Source organism: Oryx dammah, unplaced genomic scaffold, assembly GCF_014754425.2.
Source record: "Oryx dammah isolate SB20612 unplaced genomic scaffold, SCBI_Odam_1.1 HiC_scaffold_24, whole genome shotgun sequence".
Taxonomy (NCBI): Eukaryota; Metazoa; Chordata; class Mammalia; order Artiodactyla; family Bovidae; genus Oryx; species Oryx dammah.
This window is the reverse complement of record NW_024070208.1, coordinates 44,643,388-44,659,818: the sequence shown is the minus strand read 5'-3', so window position 1 is coordinate 44,659,818 and position 16,431 is coordinate 44,643,388.

Sequence of the window (16,431 nt, the reverse complement as noted above, 5' to 3'; positions counted from 1 at the left end):
GGGTCATTTGACATGAAATGTGGGTAGGTTCTAGGAAGTGAGAGCAGTCTCATACTGGCAGACAGCCAGGAAATAGGGACTTCAGTCTTCTAACCTCTAGATAGGAATGTATCAAAAATATGATTGGAAGTGAATTTTCTTCCACAACCCATCTTGTCCAACATCTTGGGCTGGGAATACTCTGAGTAGAGAATTCACCCACATTAAAGCTAGACTTACAACTTGCAGAACTCAGGACTGATCATTGGGTACACTTATTTTATTTGTGATGATTTATTATGCACAACAAGAAAGAAATACAATAGCATAATGCAAAAAGTTGTCTACCGGGGTCCAGCCCCATTTGGATCCAGGGTTATCCTCAGAGTGACGGCGTTGGCAAGAGAGAGAGAAAGAGATAATGAGAGAAAGAAAGAATGAATGTTGCAGTTGAGAAAACAGAGGAGAGAAAGAAGCTGATATTCCTTGGTGTACACAGAAAGCCAATAAAACCCCAGCATGGGATTTGCACTGTTCACGTAGGCCACAGGTGCCCTCTCGAATTGCTGAAGGTGCCCTACCTTGGGCACCTTCTCAAGTGAGTCTTAGAAGCCCGGGCAGAGAAGTGAACTCAGAGGGCCCCTGCGCTCCAGGGAGTCAGCCTGAAAAGAAAGAGGAGGAAGGAAAGAATGACAAGGGGAGACCAAGCTTCGGTGAGCAAGGCCCACAACTTTATTTTCCAAGGGAGCTTATATACTTTAAGCTGTACATAGAAAATAATGGAAGATGCAGAGTCATGCAGAGTCAGCAGTCCTGACCCTTATCGAGACCAGGAGTTCTTTCTGCATTTTTTCCGATATACAAAGGTCTTGGGTGATTTACATCATCTTCTGGCTAGGAGGCCTGCTAACATTTTATGACCCTTTCTGATAATGATTAGTCAACCAGAAAACTTGTTTTCTCCAAAGGTGATTTTTCTGAAGTCAGGAGCCACTCTCTGAAAGCACTAGATAAGGTTGCATTCCTATAGGGTAAGGGTGTAGTGGGCTATAGCATGGAAAGAATTTATTAACTCAAGGTCTAATGTGGTTAAATCAAAGGCTACTACTTATTTTCCCCACATACCAGCTATGTTAATAATAGATTATCAGGGACACAATGGGTAAGGGATATGGAAACTTTAGCAGCAAATATTGGCTCAACAGTGAAACCCTCCACCAGGGCTATTCTAACAATTTCTTAACTCCCCAAAAGGCTCTATACTTTTAGAATGTTTTAGGCTTCCCATGCCTCTCACGGTTGGGAGGCTGTAAACAATCACATGCTTAGCTGCAGGAGTCTGAACAAACCTGTCAGGCAGGCTAGAAAGCCATCAGGGGGATTTGGATTGGAACACTCTATTATGTCCAGGAGACTTATTAACTAAAGCTCTAAGTTGATTTAGAGAGAAAGGTGGTCGGGGATAGCCCCCTGTTAATGTTGGAGGAGTTGGTGAGAGGCATGAAATAGTAAGACAGACAGATTCTGGTTTTGGGGTAGATGCTCAAGCAGGTCCAGGGGGTCCCTCAAGTCCTGATTTGCCTTTGTCTGTCAGCTCTCTTCCTCATGACCTTTGCCATGGGTGGGGTCTCCTGTGCTGGCTCCTGGCAGATGTCAAAAGTGGTGAGGCACTATTAGTAGTCCCTGAAAGGGGGCCAAAGTCTGATGTAGTCAATTCACCAGGGAAGAGAGGTGCGACACCTCATATTATGTGGTTTTCTTCATAGAGGCAAACAGGCCAAACTTTGACAGCAGTCATGATTGCATGCAGTGGTGGCTTCTGTATGATAACTTGTAGTCCTTTACTGGGTGCCTTGCACTGCCACATTTAGTCCAATGAGCACCCAAGTGTCATGCCATGACATGATCAGTGCTGAACTGATAAGCAGCCTGATTTCAGTTAGTGTCCTCAGAAGAGGGGCCTTTATCATGGGCATCTATATGAGTGATCCAGACTCTGCATCAGTAGCCTCAACACTATTATTTAAGTTTCAGACCCTCCAACAGGATATCTTTAATTTGCTAGTCCATAGTATTTAATGTAGCAGACTAGACATTGGCAATAATCCAAGTCAGTAAAAATGTAATAGAGTTCATCAGTGGCAACAGTGATCATGATTAAGAGAATTCCCTTTATTTCTGACAAGTGACCAGAACAATCATGCCAGATTTTACTCTGACATGGTTGACATCCAGGTTGAACAACAGTGGAATCACGATAGCCACTATCTAGTTTTAACATGCAAAATTAACAGTGAATTGGGGCCAGATATTTAGGAAAACCTGTGTCAATCAAGGCTTACATAGAACCAGTGCCTCTTCTTCAGGTGGTAAAATGTGACATAAGATTTCCTTCAAAGGGATAGCTGCCATCCCATAATACAAAATCAAAATGGCACTAGGGCCATTTATACTCTTGAATTTTCTTTTGAAAAGTGAGCTTGGCTGGATCCTTCATATATTATTAGGCTTTAGTCAGAGTTGACCCATCTCAAAATAGTGATGCCAGACCAGAGAGCCACAGGCTGTTCATGGGTCAAACATTCAGCTTTATGGAAAGATCAGGAGTGGGCTAGTAACTGCTTTACAAAAGGGATTTGCCTGGTGGCTGTGTGTGCAATGCATGAAAACCCCCAGGATGCCTCTGGGTGGAGTTGGTGTTCTATTGCCAGAGGTTGTATTCAGAGGTGCATATCTAAGGGGGTGATACTTTTGTGGGATCTTAAAAGTACAGAGAGTCACAACTGAGTTCAACTTCCACCATAGCTGAGTAACTCTGGCCCCAAGCTAAAAACCCTGATTTCTGGTTAATCCAAATGAAGGGTCAAGTAAAATATCTATGTGAGGCATGCATTGTCTGGAATACTTAAAGAATTTATATGGTGATTATCCTCCTTTTGGTGCCAGAAGGCCAACGATGTAACAGAGGAATTTTCAAATGTTCAAAAACCTGTGCTTGGTCAGTAGGAACCTGATTTGTGTCGGGGTTTATCGAGCTCCTCTTTTATTTGAGATATGATAATATTACATTTATATGGAGACTGAGGTTTCCAACTTGGCCACCAACTGGAGCTAGTCTATGTGGTAAAATCTTTGGATTCAGAGAGTACAGGCTTTTGTGCCATATCATGAACCCTCAGTAGTGACCAATCCCAGAGAAGTTTAAATATCCATAGGAGAGCATTGCAGATGTTCTCTGGGGGCCTTTTCAAATGAATATGACAGATATAGTACTGTTTCTTAAGTGTGAGTAGAATAGGAGGAAAAAAAAGTGTTGGCAATATCTCAGCAGCATATCATGCATCTTCAGTCCTGGCAATGGATTCCTAGAGAATCCTATGGACAGAAGAGCCTGGCAGGCTTCAGTCAATAGAGCTGCAAAGAGTTGGACATGACTAAAGCAACTTAGCATGCACGCATGCATGCACACGTGTCATCACTTTGTCTGGAAGAGCTGGGGCTACAGGAGCTAACACTGATGATATTTCCACTCTAGAAGACTCCAGATCTTGTAACCCTTTCCCCTGGCCATGTAGAGCTGCTTTAGATAGTGCATCTTTCATTACTTCTGCTGACTTTAATTCCTTAATCAGGATTGTGATTTTCCTTTCACCTCCTTGGATTCTATACTGTTTTTGTTGGACACCATAGGAACAAACAAGAATCATTCTCCATATGCAGCAGTCTCTAAATGGGAGAATCTCCTTTGATATTTTATGAGAACTAAAAGAACAAATAGGTAAAAAGCATGAATGCCAATTACACATTTCCCACTAACAGTACATTGATTTGACACTGACAAAGTCACGATAAAGTGACTTTTGTAAACCGTATAAGTTTGTGTGTGTTTGTGCACACACATGCATGTGTATTTTCAGGCACCCATGTGTTTTCTTCTACAGGAACACAAAGAAGTCTAACACTCCTCCCAAGGGGAGTGCAGAGCTATTAGGAATGCAGGGGAATCTAGCCTGTGGGGAATTATCAGGGAGGTTTTTATCTTTTGGCTTTTTGCTTCAGAGACAGCCCTGTCTCCTCTGCTGTGTACCAGATGGTTTCTGCCACAACTCAGAAACTCGGGGCTCATTTGCTCTCACCTCTGTTGCCTCCAGCTTTCAACTACTTCTGCACATGGCTCCTCATTAGCCAGAGATACATTGCCTGCCAGCGGGGGAGTGGGGATTGCTGTCCCGTTGCCATAATAACTTTTTCTTCCTACCTAAGGAAAGTGAGCAAAATTTAGTGCATCAGTTTTGTGGCTTATTTTAATCTTAACTCTTACTGTTAGCCCTCTAAATCTATAGTTTCATCTGAAACAGTGAGAACCCCTTACTTCCTCTGAGCCCTATGGGATGAGAGAGGATTAGATTGGGTGTCTACTTTTTCTCCAGGTGTACTTTATGAGGAAAGTCATATTGTAGCAGACATATACTAAGATTTACAACTGCAGATATCTAGAGAAATTTTTTCTTTCCTCTAGGTATATTTCAAAATTCACAGGTCTTGCTTATGGATTTGGGTATGAAATATGAAAGTGTGCAGTGAAAAATTATCACAAACTTTTTTTTTTGGTCAGTTCTACTGTATGGAAGGAACTGATTTCTAAAAATTAGAAAATATTATGAGAATATTTCATTTGTAAACAATTCACTCAAAATTGGAGTTTTAATGGACCTGTATGATGAAGTGAGAATGGCTTAAGGGAATTGAGGGAAATGTATGATTATAAAGGTTAGCCATGGAATCCAAATGGACAAAGAAGGAAGTGAGATTTTGAAGATGTTTAGCAATAGAGAAGAGTGACTAGAAGCAATCATTCATACAATCTAAAATAATTAAAGAATTGTAGGTGATGCCAAACCAGAAGGAATTGTCTAGAGATGCAAGAGGCACATTTACTAGGGTAGAATGGTTTAAATTGTGACTACAGAATGATTATAGTAATAAAACTACTAGGCCAAGCATATTTGTTTGCTTTTACATAACACATTATCACATACATAGTGACTTAAAAAAAAAAAACAAACTTGTGTTTATTAAGTGAATTTTCACTGGTCAGGAGTCTGGGCATGGCCTCGCTGAGTTCTCTGCTTAGGGTCTCACAAGTCTGCCATCAAAGTGTTGACTGGAGTATGATCTCACCGGGAGAGTAAACTAGAGAATAATCCTCTTCCAAGTTTATTCAAATTGTTTTGCAGAATCCATTTCCCTGTGGTTGTAAATCCAGTGGTCTTATATTCTGACTGTGGATTGAATACTTCCCTCATGTCATGTGGTCCTCACCAACAGCATTTCCCAATATGGCTGACTGTCTCTTCAATACTAAAAGGAAAATCTGCTAAGACAGAGTGTAATAGAATGGAATGGAATCAATCATCTCATCACCTTTGCTGTATTCTATTGTGGAGAAGCAAGTCCAGGTTCCACCCTTAGTTAAGGGTAGAGGATGACACACTATGGGTCCCTTTAGAATATGTTTGACACACAACATATTCAGGATTGAGTTATTGATAACTGACTAATGGTAGGCAAATGAGTGAGAAGATATTTTTGGACATTACGTTTTGATTTTTCCTTTGAACTCTGTAAATAATGAATTTTAATTTTGTTACCAAAACTTACAAAATGTGAAATTCTCTAATAAATGGATTTTTAAAATATTATATTATTTTTATTCTCCCATTAAAATATTTGGTGCAATGCCTATAAAACCATAATTCTTACCCAAAGAATTATTGATAAAGTGCCAATAAACACACATAAAATTAAGAATAAAAAAGGTCATGTCCAAAGAAGACATATAAATGATCAATAGGCGCATGAAAAGGTGCTCACATTACTACTTATTAGCAATATATGAATCAAAAGCACAATGAAATACCACCTCACATCTGTTACAGTGGCTGTTATCAAGAAGACAGAAAAAACACATGTGGGTGAGTATTTGGAGAAAAGAAAACCCTTGTGCACTGTTGGTGGGGACGTAATGATGCAGTCAATATGGACGAGAGTATGAAGTTTCTTCAGAAAATTAAAAATAGATCTACCATATGATTTCTTCATTCCACTATTGACCAGCTTAAAAAAATCACATATTGATGTATACCATACATGTTGAAAATCATTAGTAATTGATTATTTAGCTTTCAAGATTAACTTACATTATTTTAGAGATAACAATTATCAATAGAAATTCAACTAGAAAATTTTGATGACTTCTCCATCTATTAGTGTCATCAAAGAAATTCATCTACAAAGAACCACAGGATATTATTTATGTATATATATATAAGTATATATATATGGAAATATATATTTATACATATGTGTGAGTCTGTGCTCAGTCACTTAAGTCATATCTGACTCTTTGCAACCCCGTGAATTGTAAACTTCCAGGCTCCTCTGTCCATGGAATTATCCAGGCAAGAATACTGGAATGGATTGCCATGCCCTCCTCCAGGGGTTCTTCCTGACCAAGGGATCGAACCTGCTTCTCCTGCATCTCCTGAACTGCAGGGGGATTCATTACCATTGAACCACCAAGGAAGCTCCAAAATGGGACTGTGTTATTTTCAGAAAATAAAAAGAAATTGAGCACATAGGTATATTCAAATAATTTAGAAAATAAGAAAAAAAGAGGTGTGCATATAAATATATGTGAATACTAAGCAACAGATATGTAGATATACACATAATAAACCAAAATCTTCATATAATCTATCAACTGAAACTTATTTTCCTCATAAAATAATGTAGTATATATAACAATCCCAAATGTCTTATCAGCTAAAAATTGCAGCACTGCGTATATATTCAACAACAGTCTAGAGTTCAATAGATTCGCATGACCTAAGAAAGAAGTGAGGCTAATAAAACTGGAAACTCATTGAGTTTTAAAAGGTGATGACCATGGAAATAGAAGTGCAGTGTTTCAAATTGACAGGATAGTATAAATCTATGCTACAGGCTTTAGATATATACCTGTCAAAACAGAAACTGGATGTAGAGAGAATCACTAACAAGCAGGAGTATCACACACACACACACAAAAAGAATTGTGTGTAAAGAAAAACCTTTTCAATTAAAGAACGTGTGCTTGCTTTTGTTCTTAAACTATTAAGGGAAAGTCAATCACTTGATTTCATTATGAATTCCTTCTCTGTCTAATTAACTACCTAATGCAATAATGTATTTGACACTAAATATATTAGCTTGAGTCTAAGCTAATTTTATGTGATTTGAGTTTCAGGGAGAAAGATTTATTCATGTATGTATTTTCTGAATTTGAAAATATACTTATTCTAAAAAAAAAAAATAAGTGAATTTTAAGAACCCTTTCTCATCTCTCTGAAGGCAACAGCTAACGTTAAGACTATATTTTATGGATCAACTTTAAATTACTAAAATTTATAAAAAATCTGACACTGATTACCTGCACTTTTATATAAGCAAGAAAAAAAAGAAAGACACTGACTTTCACTCATTATATGGAATATATATTGTCTAAAAGCACATGAAAAAATTCTCAACATCACTTATTATTAGACAAATGCAAATCAAGACTGCAATGAGGCTTCACCTCATACCTGTCAGAATGGCCATCATCAAAAAAATCTACAAACAATACATGCTGAAGAGACTGTGGAGAGAAGGGAACCCTCCTACACTATTGGTCAAAAAATAAATTGGTACCGCCACTAAGGAGAACCGCATGGAGGTTCCTTAAAATACTAAAAATAGAGCTACTATATGACCCTGCAGTTCCACTCTTGAGTATATATCCAGAGAAAACACGGTCCAAAAAAATATATACACCCCAAAGTTCATTATAGTACTGTTTTAAATAGTCCAGACATGGAAGCAAACTAAATGTCCATCAACATAGGAATACACACAGAAAGTATGGTACATATAGATAATAGAGTATTACTCAGTGACTAAAAAGAATGAAATAATATCATTTGCAACAACATGGATGACCCTATAGATTTTCAGGCTGAGTGAAGTAGGTCAGACAGAAGTAGAATTATGTATGTGAATATGTTTCTGTTTTGTAAATAAGCAAGCTTTTATTATTACTTTTCAGATTCATACAAGGGATATGATACAATATGTAGAGCTCTATTCCTTTTATCTAACAAAATGTTCAGATAATGAAATCAAGTTCTGACAGAGTGTGGTCCAATGGAAAAGGGAATGGCAAACCACTTCACTATTCTTGCCTTGAGAACCCCATGAACCATATAAAAAGGCAAAAAGATAGTACACTGAATGATGAACTCCCCAGGTTGGTGAACGTGAGAGTGAAGTCGCTCAGTCGTGTCCGACTCTTTTCGGCCCCATGGACTATAGCCTACCAGGCTTCTCTGTCCATGGGATTTTCCAGGCAAGAATACTGGGGTGGGTTGCCATTTCCTTCTTCAGTAGATCTTCCCCACCCAGGGATCGAACCCAGGTCTCCTGCATTGTAGAGTGAGTGAGTGAGTGAGTGAAGTTGCTTAGTCATGTCTGACTCTTTGCAACCCCATGGACTGTAGCCTACCAGGCTCCTCCCTCCATGGGATTCTCCAGGCAAGAGTACTGGAGTGGTTGCCATTTCCTTCTCCAGGGGATCTTCCCGACCCAGGGATCAAACCCGGGTCTCCAGCATTCCAGCCAGATGCTTTAACCTCTGAGCCACCTTGTGCTCCTACATTGTAGACAGACACTTTATCATCTGAGCCACCAGGTTGATAGGTGCCCAATATGCTACTGGAGAAGAATGGAGAAATAACTCAAGAAAGAATTAAAAGACATAGCCAAAGCAAAAACAAGGCCCAGCTATTGATGTGAATGCTGATGGAAGTTAAAGTCGATGTTGTAAAGAACAATATTGCATAGGAACCTGGAATGTTAGGTCCATAAATGAAGGTAAGATGGAATTGGTCAAACAGGAGATGGCAAGAGTTAACATCAGAGTTTTAGAAATCAGTGAACAAAAATGGACTGGAATGGGCAAATTTAATTCAGATGACCATTATATCTACTACTGTGGGCAAGAATCCCTTAGAAGCAATGGAGTAGCCATCATAGTCAACAAAAGAGTCTGAAATGCAGTACTTGGGGGCAATCTCAAAAAAGACTGATCTCTGCTCATTTCCAAGGTAAACCATTCAACTGCATGGCAATCCAAGTCTATGCCCCAACCAATAATGCTGAAAAAGCTAAAGTTGAATGGTCCTATAAAGGTCCTACAACACCTTCTAGAACTAACACCAAAAAAATTGTCCTTTTCATTATTGGGGAATGGAATCCAAAAGTAGGAAGTCAAGAGCTACCTGGAGTAACAGGCAAATTTTGCCTTGGAGTACAAAATGAAGCAGGGCAAAGGCTAACAGAGTTTTGGCAAGAGAATGCACTGGTCATAACAAACACTCTCTTCCAACTATACAAGAGAAGACTCTGCACAAGGACATCACCAGATGGTCAATACCAAAATCAGATTGATTATATTCTTTGCCACCAAAGATGGAGAAGCTTTATAGTCAGCACAAACAAGACTTGGAGCTGACTGTTACCTGGATTATGAATGCCTTATTGCAAAATTCAGACTTAAGTTGAAGGAAGTAGGGAAAACCACTAGAATATTCAGGTATGACTTAAGTCAAATCCCTTACGATTATATAGTGGAAGTGAGAAATGATTCAAGGGATTAGATCTGATAGACAAAGTGCCTGAAGAACTTTGGGCAGAGGTTCCTGATATTGTGCAGGCAGTGATCAAGATCATCTCCAATAAAAAGTAATGCACAAAGGTAAAATGGTTGTTTGAGGAGGCCTTACAAGTAGCTGAGAAGAGAAGAGAAGTGAAAGGAAAGGAGAAAAAGAAAGTTACACACATTTGAATGCAGATTTCCAAAGAATAGCAGGAAGAGATAAGAAAGCATTCCTTTGTTATCAATGCAAAGAAATAGAGGAAAACAATAGAAAAGGAAAGACTACAGATCTCTTCAAAAATATTGGAGATACCAAGGGAACATTTCATGCAAAGATGGGCACAATAAATGACAGAAATGTTATGGAACTAAAAAAAGCAAAAGGTGTTAAAAAGAGGTAGCAAGAATACACAGAAGATCTCATGGCCCAGATAACCACATTGGTGTGATCACTCACCTAGAGCCATACATCCTGTAATATGAAGTAAAGTGGGCCTTAGGAAGCATCACTGTGAACAAAGCTAGTGGAGGTGGTGAGATTCCAGTTAAGCTATTTCAAATCCTAAAAGATAATGCTGTTAAACTGCTGCACTCAATATGCCAGCAAATTTGGAAAACTCAGTAGTGGCCACAGGACTGGAAGAGGTCAGTTTTTATTCCAATCCCAAAGAAAGGCAATGTCAAAGAATGCTCAAACCATTGCACCATTGCAGTCATCTCACACTCTAGCAAAGTAATGCTAAAAAATCTCCAAGCCAAGCTTCCCCAGTACATGACCTGTGAACTTCCAGGTGTGCAAGCTGTATTTAGAAAAGGCAGAGGAATCAGAGTTCAAATTGCCAAATTTTTCTTTGGGTCATAGAAAAAACAAAAGAATTCTGGTAAAGCATCTACTTCTGTTTTATTGATTATGCCAAAGCATTTCATTGTGTAGATCACAGCAAACTGGAAAATTCAGAAAGATATGGGAATACCAGACCACCTGACCTGCCTCTTGAGAAATCTGGATGCAGGTCAAGAAGCTACAGTTAGAACTGGACATGGAACAATAGACTGGCTCCAAATCAGGAAAGGAGTACATCAAGACAGTATATTGTCACCCTGTTTATTTAACTTATATTCACTGTACATCATGATAAATGCTGGGATGGATGAAGCACAAGCTAGAGTCAAGATTGCCAGGAATAATATCAACAACTTCTTATATGCAGATGACACCACCCTTATGGCATAAAACAAAGAAGAACTAAAGAGCCTCTTGATGAAAATGAAAGAGGAGAGTAAAAAAGTTGGCTTAAATCTCAACATTCAAAAAACTAAGATCATAGCATCTGGTCCCATCATTTCATCGCAAATAGATGTGGAAACATTGGAAAGAGTGACAGACTTGATTTTGGGGGCTCCAAAATCACTCAGATGTTGACTACAGCCATGAAATTAAAATATGCTTGCTCCTTGGAAGAAAAATTATGACCAACCTAAACAGCATATTAAAAAGCAGAAACATTACTATGTTAACAAAGGTCTATCTAGTCAAAGTTATGGTTTTTCCAGTAGTCATGTATGGATGTGAGAGTTGGGCTATAAAGAAAGCTACATGCAAACAAATTAATGCTTTTGAACTGTGGTGTTGGAGAAGACTCTTGAAAGTCCCTTGGACTGCAAGGAGATCAAACCATTAGTCTTAAATTAAATCAGTCTGAAATATTCATTAGAAGGACTGTTGTTGAAGCTGAAACTCCAATATTTTGGTCACCTGATGCAAAGAACTGACTTATTTGAAAAGACCCTGATGCTGGGAAAGACTGAAGGCAGAAGGAGAAAGGGATGACAGAAGATGAGATGGTTGGAAGGCATCATCCACTCGATGGACATGAGTTTGAGCAAGCTCTGGGAGTGGGCGATGGACAGGGAAGCCTGTTTTGCTGCAGTCCATGGGCTGGCAAAGAGTTGTACATGACTGAAGCTATGGAACTGAATTGAACTGAATTGATTCTTTTTATTCCATGGCTGACGCACACCACATTTCTTCATCTTATAAGCCAGCGGCATAGGATCTTCAGATCTGTTTGATTCTGTGTTTACATTGCTTACTATCTTACAATAATGCTTGTGACTACATCTGGATCACCTATTATCATCCAGAATAACTACTGGTTTCAAGATTTCGAACTCAATCACATCTTCAAAGTCCCTTTGCCATTTAAGGTAACATAATGACAGCTTCTAGATATTAGTACATTGACATAGAGGGGGCCATTATTTCCTCCACCATACAGAGTAAGGCATAATAAGAAAAATGTTTCCAACTCTACTCTTAGCTTGGTGCAAAAGTAAATGCAGTTTTGCATTATTGAACTTTGCCATTTGATATTGTAATACATTGTAAAATGTGGTTATATTATACATCATTTTGATAGGCATTTCTCACTTTATGTTGCTTTGCTGAGTTATTATTTAGTGTTTATTTTATATTTATTTTAGACTTTAGAAATGATATTAGACAAGAAGCAAATTCGAGTGATTTTTTTTTTTTTTTGAGTACAAAATGTGTCATAAAGCAGCAGCAACAACTCGCAACACAAACAGCACATTTGGTCCAGGAATTGCTAACAAATGTACAGTGCAGAAGTAGTTCAAGAAGTTGTGCAAAGGAGATAAGAGACTTGAAATGAGGAGCTCAGTGGCTGGCCATCAGAAGTTGAAAATGACCAACTGAGAGCATCATCAAAGTTGATCCTCTTACCAGCTACACGAGAATTTGCTGAAGAACTTGGTGTCGACCATTCTAAGGTCATTTGGCATTTAAATCTAATTGGACAGGTGAAAAAGCTTGATAAGTGGGTACCTCATGAGCTGACTGCAAAACAAACAAAATCATCATTTTGAAGTGTTTTCTTTTGTTCTACACAGCAACAATGAACTGTTTCTGGATCAGATGGTGCTACGTGATGAGAAGTGGATTTCATATGATAACCGTGACAACAAGCTCAGTGGTTATACAGAGAAGAAGCTCCAAAGCACCTTTGAAAGACAAATAAAAAGGTCATGGTAACTGTTTGGTGGTCTACTGCTGTTCTGATCTATTACAGCTTTCTGAATCCCAGGGAACCACTACATCTGAGAAGTATACTGAGGATATTAATGAGATGCACCCAAAATGCAACGCCTGCAGCTGGCATTGCTCAACAGATTGAGCCAAATTCTTCTCTAAAACAGTTCTCAACCACAACTCACACAACCAATACTTCAAAAATTGAATGAATTTTTATTCAAAAATTGACTATTAATTTTGCCTCATCTACCATATTCACCTTTGCCAACTGATTACCACTTCTTCAAGTATCTCCACAACTTTTTGCAATGAAAATGCTTCCACAACCAAAAAGTTGAGGTTTGACAGAAAACAATAAAATTCTGTAAAGCAATTATTCTTCAGGAAAATATAAATAATTTCTTATAAAGAAAATTAAAGGGACACAGGAAAAAAAAAAAGAGGCAGAAAATGCTTTCTAATAATTTGTTGAATCCAGCAGCAAAGACTTACACTACAGGAATAAGCAAGCATATTTCTCATTGGCAAAAGTATATTGATAGCTGTTGTTGTTCAGTCACTTAGTCATGTCCAACTCTTTGCAACCCCATGGAGTGCAGCACTCCAGCTTTCCCTGTCCTTCACTATCTCCTGGTGTGCACTCAAACTCATATCCATTGAGTCAGTGATGCCATCCACCCACTTCATCCTCTGCCATCCCCTTCTCTTGTCCTTAATCTTTCCCAGCATCAGGGACTTTTCCAATGTGGCCAAAATATTAGACCTTAAGCTTCAGCATTAGTCCTTCCAATGAATATTCAAGACTGACTTCCTTTAGGATGGACTTGTTTGATTTCCTTGCTGTCCAATAGACTCTTGAGAGTCTTCTCCAGCATCACAGTTCAAAAGTAGCAATACTTTGGAGTTCAGTTTTCTTTATGTTCCAACTCTCACATCCATACATGACTACTGGAAGAAGCATAGGTTGACTAGATTTAAAAAGACCCTGATGCTGGGAAAGATTGAAGGTGGGAGGAGAAGGGGACAACAGAGGAGGAGATGGTTGGATGGCATCACTGACTCAATGGATATGAGTTTGTGTAAACTCTGGGAGTTGCTGATGAACAGGGAGGCCTGGTGTGCTGCAGTCCATGGGGTTGCAAAGATTTGGATATGACAGAGTGACTGAACTGAACTGAACTGAGGAGGACCTTTGTTGCAAAGTGATGTCTCTGCTTTTTTATATGCTGTCTAGGTTTGTCATTTCTTTCCTTCCAAGGAGCAAGCATGTTTCAGTTTCATGGCTGGAGTCACCATCTGCAGTGATTTGGGAGTCAATGAAAATAAAGTCTCTCACTGTTTCCAGTTTCCCCTCATCTCTTTCCATGAAGTGATGTGACTGGAAGCCATGATCTTAGTTTTTTGAATACTGAGTTTTAAGCCAGATTTTTCACTCTCCTCTTTCACCTTCATCAAGAATCCCCTTAGCTCCTCTTTGCTTTCTGTCATTAGATTGTTGTCATGTGCATATCTAAGGTTATTAATAATTCTTCTGGCAATATTGATTCTAGCTTGTGCTCCATCCAGCCTGGCATTTTGTTTTGATGTACTATGCATATAATTTAAATAAGCAGAGTGACAATATACAGCCTTGACGTACCGTACCCTTTTCCCAATTTTAAACCCGTCCATTGTTCCATTTCTGGTACTAAATGTTGCTTCTTATTTAGCATAAAGTTTTCTCAGGAGACAGATAAGGTTCTTTGGCATTCTCATCGCTAAGGGTTCTCCACAGTTTATTTTGATCCACACAAAGGCTCTAGTGTAGTCAATAAAGCAGAAGTAGATGTTTTTCTGGAACTCTCTCACTTTTTTCTATGATCCAGTAGATGTTGGCAGTTTGATCTTTGATCCAGTGGATGTTGGCAATTTGATGTCTGGTTTCTCCGCCTTTTCTAAATCCAGCTTTTACCTCTAGAAATTCTCAGATTCACCTACTGTTGAAGGCTGCATTGTAGGATTTTGAGCATAAACTTGCTAGCCTGTGAAATGCATGCAATTGTGAGGTAGTTTGAACATTTTTTGGCATTGCCCTTCTTTAAGATTGGAATGAAAACTGATATTTTCCAGGCCTGTGGCCACAGCTGAGTTTTCCAGATTTTCTGGCTTATTGAATGCAGCACTTAAAAAGCATCATTCTTTAGGATTTAAAATAGCTCAGCTGGAATTTGATCATCTCCACTGGCTTTGTTTGTAGTAATGCTTTGGAAGGTCCACTTGATTTCACATAGAGCCAAGGATGTCTGTCTCTAAGTTAGTGATCACACCATAGTGGTTGTTTGGGTCTTAAGGCCTTTTCTGTACAGTTCTGTATATTCTTGCCACCTCTTCTTGATATCTTCTACTTGTGTTAGGTTCCTACTGTTTCTGTCCTATATGCTGTCCATCTTTACATAAGATGTTCCCTTGGTATCTCCAGTTTTCTTGAAGAGATCTCTACTCTTTCCCATTCTATTGTTTTTCTCTGTTGCTTTGCATTGTTCACATACGAAGGCTATCTTGTCTCTCCTTGCTCTTCTTTGGAACTCTGCTTTCAGATGGGTATATACCTGTTCAGATGATATTAATTGTAATGGCTCCTATTTTGATTATTAAAGATATGCTTGAGTGTAGTTATAATGATTTAAATTTCACAGTCTGAAACCACAAGTACTTTTGTACCAGTCTAGATTTATTAGACTTAAACATCTCTTTTGATGATTTAGTCGCTAAGTTGTGTCTGACTCTTGCAACCCCATGAACTGTAGCCTGCCAGGATCTTCTGTCCATGGGATTTGTCAGGCAAGAATCCTGGAGTGGGTTGACATTTCCTTCTCCAGGGAATCTTCCCAATCCAGGGATTGAACCGAGGTCTCCTGTACTGCAGGCAGATTCTTTACTCAATGAGGTATCAGGGAATCCCTTAGAAACATCTCTAAGAGTCATAATAAAGTACTAGAAAAACCAAATGCTATTTAAATATTAAAAGTAAGCATTACTACTGGTATTTTCCCTATGTTTTCCTTTTCATTTCATTTTCTACATTTATTTTTAATTGGAGGATAATTGCTTTACTATGTTGTGTTGGTTTCTGCCATACATCAACATGAATCAGTCACAGGTATGCATATGTTCTCACCCTCTTGAACCTTCCTTCAACCTCCCACCCAGCCCATCCCTCTAGGTTGTCACAGAGCCCCAAGTTTGAGCTCCTTATGTCATATAGCAAATTCCCACTGGCTATCTATTTTATATATGGAAATGAATATATGTAATGCTACTCTCTCAATTCATCTCTCTCCTGCCCCCACTGTGTCTACAAGTATGTTCTCTATGTTTGTGTTTCTATTGTTGCCCTGAAAATAGATTCATCAGTGCCATCTTTCTAGATTCATATATATGTGTTAATACATGATATTTGTTTTTCTCTTTCTAACTTACTTCACTCTGTATAATAGGTTCTAGGTTCATCCACCACATTAGAACTGACTCAAATATGCTCCATTTTTTGGTTGAGTAGTATTCTATTTTGTGTATGTATATATATCTAATAACTTGTTTATGCATTCATCTGTCAATGGACATCTAGGTTGCTTCCATGTACTAGCTGCTGTAAATATTGCTGCTATGAACATTGGGATACACG